The 5,000-nt window shown below is 39.0% G+C and overlaps 1 pseudogene; it reads right to left on the minus strand.

Moving 5' to 3' along the window:
- Positions 1-2,544: 2,544 nt before the first annotated feature.
- Positions 2,545-3,978, minus strand: LOC143024366 (uncharacterized; annotated as a pseudogene).
- Between the last annotated feature and the right edge of the window lie 1,022 nt (positions 3,979-5,000).

Raw genomic sequence — 5,000 nt, forward strand, 5'->3', positions numbered from 1 at the left:
CGCTCAGGAAACCAGGAACGTCGTGATGGCAAACGGCCTTCGCCAGACGATCTTCGCCCTTGTCCAGGACGACGTCGATTCTGCTGTAGCACTCGACGCATCTGAAGTTGTAGTTGCACCGCTGGATCCTCTCGTCGTAGAACTGGCAGGGCTTGTTGCAGTTCGAGTTCTTGATCTTCGCGAGAACGATGGGAGCCTTCGTGGTAAAGGTGTTGATGTTCTTACAAAGAACACCGCGCTGCGTCGTCCACACAGCGAGGCAACAAGCGAAGAACAAGAACGTCATGCTTCGGTAGTGATGAAGATCCATGTCGCTGCGGACGATCTTTAAGTCGACTTCATATATTCCAGTAAGTCCTGTCAGAGACGCTCAGGCGTGTGCGCGGGGAATCGAACTGCCAATGCCGGAAGTGCCAGGCATCATATATATACGCGGATTGACCTTGACGCACGTAGCCCACGGCACTTAACGCTCTCAGAGACCAGGGGCCGTACACACAAAACTTGTTAGCACTACCAAATAGCTGTTAAGGGTAACAAATTCATGTTAAGGCTAACATTTAGCTGTTAAGCACTAACAATGGATACAGAAAACTTGTTAGGGCCTTAAAAGTACTGTTAAGGTAAAAGTGCTGTGGAGGACTATTAAGCTCTTAACAAATTCCTGTTAGTAGAGAAGATGGCGGAGCAACAACAACAAATACAAAGACGACGGCGAGTATATCGACAGCGACGGAACATATTTAACGAGTACAATGACGACGAACTCATCAAACGCTTCAGGATGAACTGTGCTGGTATAATAACATAAACAGTGGCTGATCTAGTGAGGGACAAACTTCAATCCCAAACAGAACGGAATCGACCATTGAGTCCTGAGACGAAGGTGGCAATTACCCTAAGATATTTAGCCACAGGTAAAATGCAGCAGTGCAGCAGTGACGACTTTGGGATCTCGCAAGCAACAATCAGCCGTGTCATTACTCAGACAATTGATGCACTGTCAGAAGCAGATATTGTAACTCAATTTGTAAAATTCCCATTGACTCGCCAAGAAGTGCAAGTGAAACAAGCAGAGTTCATGGAAGACTATAGGTTTCCCGGTGTTGTGGGTACCATAGATGGCACACACATTAGAATTGTAGCTCCCAGCCTCCCAGTGTCGATGAACATTTATATGTAAATAGAAAACGATACCACAGCATCAACGTGCAAGTCTAATTCGATGCCAAGTACAGGACACTTGATGTTTTGGCAAGGTGGCTTGGCTCAGTACATGATGCCAGGATATTGGACGAGTCTGGCTTGAAAGCACTTTTTGAACAAAATTATGTCCCAGCTGGATGTTACCTTCTTGGAGACAGTGGCTATCCTTGCAAGGAGTGGTTGCTGGCGCCATATCTAAACCCCCTGGCTGGCGTTCAGACAAATTATAACACGTAAGTTAAAATCATGTGTCTCATGCTATATAGTACAGTTTATTTTAAAGGGGGTATTGTCCTCTCCAGTCTAGGTAGTAGTCATTACTTAATGTGATAACCAAAATACCAACACAGTATAGAATTCCTCTTCAGTACAGATTTCCTCTTCAACACTATGCAGCTTATAGATGCTACTGTATATATTGCAATACCTCACCTTATGATGGTTAACAATTATTGCAGAGCACACGAGAGGACGCGTTGTGTAGTAGAGAGGGGAATTGGGCAGCTCAAGCGAAGGTTCCACGTACTTCATGGTGAAGTACGATTGTCTCCAGAGAAGACATGCAAAATCGTCTATGTCTGTGCCCTGATCCATAACATGTGCAAGCAGTTTAACATTCCACTGCCTGTCAACGAGGAAAATGAACTGTTAGACGATGCAGCTGAAGGGGACGTAGGTGCAGATGAAGAGGAACCAGGTGAAGCAGAGATACCTCCTAATCCTGGTAGACCAACTGGCCGTAACGGACATCCATTTCGAGATTACATTGCCAATCTTCATTTCAGGTATGTGCTACTTACCCTTATCAATTTTTCTGAATGTACTGTACTGTATACTGTACAATACAGTATACTGTATACATTACAATATATGTTCACTAAATTAATCAATGTTTAAGTACAGTACAGTACTGTATTTAATTACCCTTGCTCAGAGATGCAGTACTGTGCATAAATATTTGTGATTTGTGCCAGTCTTATTTTCTAATCTGTACTAAATTTTTGTACATTATTCTATATTGCAGTAGACCAGTGGCTGAGTGAGGTATTATGAAGGTGTGATTGCTGTTGCAGTACTCTGTCTCTACTACCAAGTTAGTTTCATTCCACTTATAGTCAAAAGTGAAAGATAAAATGAATTGAAAGAAATACAGTTTATAAAATAATAGAATTTGTATTTTTTCCTTGAAGATTGTTCATCCCAAAATGAAATAATATATTTTCATTTCCTCAACATAAATTTATACTGTACAAATAATGAAACCAATACAATTCACTTATTTTTTTTTTTTTTTTTGCTGGTAATATTCAATTTCAGTTGTTATTAACTTGTTTAAATTCAATATTTCCCTTCAGTGCTAACAATTTTATCTTCCTTTTTTTCAATTTTTAACTTTTCCTTTTCAAGTTTCAATTTCCGTTTTCCAGCTTTGTATTGTTGATACTCAGCACTGACACTTGAACACTTTTTTAGTTTTAGTGTTGATGTACTTGGTTGGCCCGTAGAGGTTCCAGGTTCAATTATGTCGCATTGTACAAAGGACCCATCCTCCAAGAGTTCAAAGTGCTGGGCCTTGTGCCAAGATTGTTGTGGTTGGGCTGGACTTGTACACTTTGCCAACGAAGCTGAGGGAGTTCGCTCTCATCCTCTACCTGTTGCTGGGATGGTTCTTCTCCCAACTCTTCAGTGTCTTCCTGCCGTTCCTGTGTCTGCAGCTTCCTAAAACCATCGCATAAATTTACCACAATTAAAAACGTGCAACTAATTTAATCTCACAAGGAGAAGTGTGCATACAGTGTGTAAAAATGCCTTGCTGAAGGATGAACTATCTGATAAAATTATATCAATGCAAATGTTAATCCAAAATTGTGGTACGCTATACAATAGAAAGCCCAATACAGTACACAGGACAAAAAAAAAATACAAGAATCTTACCTCAACGTATTAAAGCAGAGATCATTCTGAACGACACCTATCACAGTAGCATTCTTCTCCCGTAATAGTTCTTCAACTTTCATGTCTACTGCTTTGGGGCCACCAGCACCTTCAAGAATATTAAATCATATCTTAGCACAGTACTGTAAAGCTGTAAATATACAATATCACTACACATTACAGTACAATATAATTTGTATGTATGACTAAGTTTGCAATGAATTTGACTGCTACAGTACTTGCAACACATCTTTGTTGAATAATATGTATGTTATTAATACTGTGAGAAAAAACACTCAAATGCTAAATTTCTACCTTAATGAAAGTAATTGTGACAAGTTGATTGAGGTGAATAAGCAATAGGAATAAGGTGAAAGCTATTTCACTTATGTTAACTTCTTAAAACGGAAGAATATACAGTAGTAAGCTAATCTTACCTGATTGGTTATATTCAGCCTTTATTGCCGAAATTTTCTTCCTCGATTTTGAGAGGACAGAAAACCATTTGGTTTCGACTTCTTCTATTGTCCACCTAGTCAGTGGATTTGTCCCATTAATGGCATCAGTTATGCTTTGCCGTGCCTCCCTCTTGTCCTTGTGGCTTAAATTTGGCTTGAATCGCCCATTTATAATTATTTTTTTCTCCATAATCACGTTGACCAAGAGGAGTGTTTCCTCTTGTGACCAGTTTGGTTTCCTTTTCTTTTTCTGTCATGTCTATATCCCCTGAAATAATTGTTGAGTCTTCTGTCGGAAGATTTGTGTGTGGCGCGGCCGCCTGTACAATGCGCCTTCGTCCAAAAATATATGTCGTTGGTTAATAAGTACTCCTAAAAATCATACATATGATATCTATGTGCTATCATGATACTCTATTAATAAATTCTGAACAACTGCATTAATAACACTGTTTTATGTGTGCAATTTTTAATAATACGTCCGTTTACATGCAACTGCTAACTTCAGCACTGTTTAGCGGAACTTGACAAACAACTGTTTACTAGCTAACAGTTGTTAGTTAAGCATTGGTGTACAACTTTTAGTGGTTTTCTGTTAGCTAGCAGAGATTGTTAAGGCTAACAAAAAAGTTTTGTGTATACGGCCCCAGAGGTCCTGGGCTACACCGCCCCCCCCCCCCGGTTCGGAAAGATGAACCAACGTACTTTACTTAATAAACACATCATACATAGAGACATCCGTTCATACATACATACATACATACATACATACATACATACATACATACATACATACATACATACATACATACATACATACATACATACATACATACATACATACATACATACATACATAAATACATACATACATGCATACATACATGCATGGATACTTACATCCATCCATCCATACATACATGCATACATACATACATATATATGCATACAAACATACATAAATACATACATCCATGCATATTGTTAATGGAGGTACGGGTCGATGGTCTGGTGATTCTCGGGGTAAAAAATATTGAGAACCCGTGGTCTAAAGCAGTATTTTTTTTTTTTTTTTTTTTTTTTTTTAGTAGGGGTTGACTTATTTTGATCTGCAAAGTACAAGGCTGGTCATTTTAATAGAACTTACCAATGCGTTTACCCAAATATGATGTCAGATATGATGGTCAAAGAGAAACAAAAGTGGATAGTGAAAAAGATCTCGACGTAATTATCAGTAACGACCTCAATCATCCAAGCAGTGTATTTCAGCCTCTGAAAAAGCAAATAAGATTCTAGGACTGATTGCGAGATCTTTTGATTTCAAAAGTCCATCACTCATTAACAAGCTATATAAATCGTTAGTTCGTCCACATTTGGAATATGCTGTTTCCGTATGGTCAC

This window comes from Oratosquilla oratoria, chromosome 4, assembly GCF_046742065.1.
Source record: "Oratosquilla oratoria isolate Oo_2021 chromosome 4, ASM4674206v1, whole genome shotgun sequence".
Taxonomy (NCBI): Eukaryota; Metazoa; Arthropoda; class Malacostraca; order Stomatopoda; family Squillidae; genus Oratosquilla; species Oratosquilla oratoria.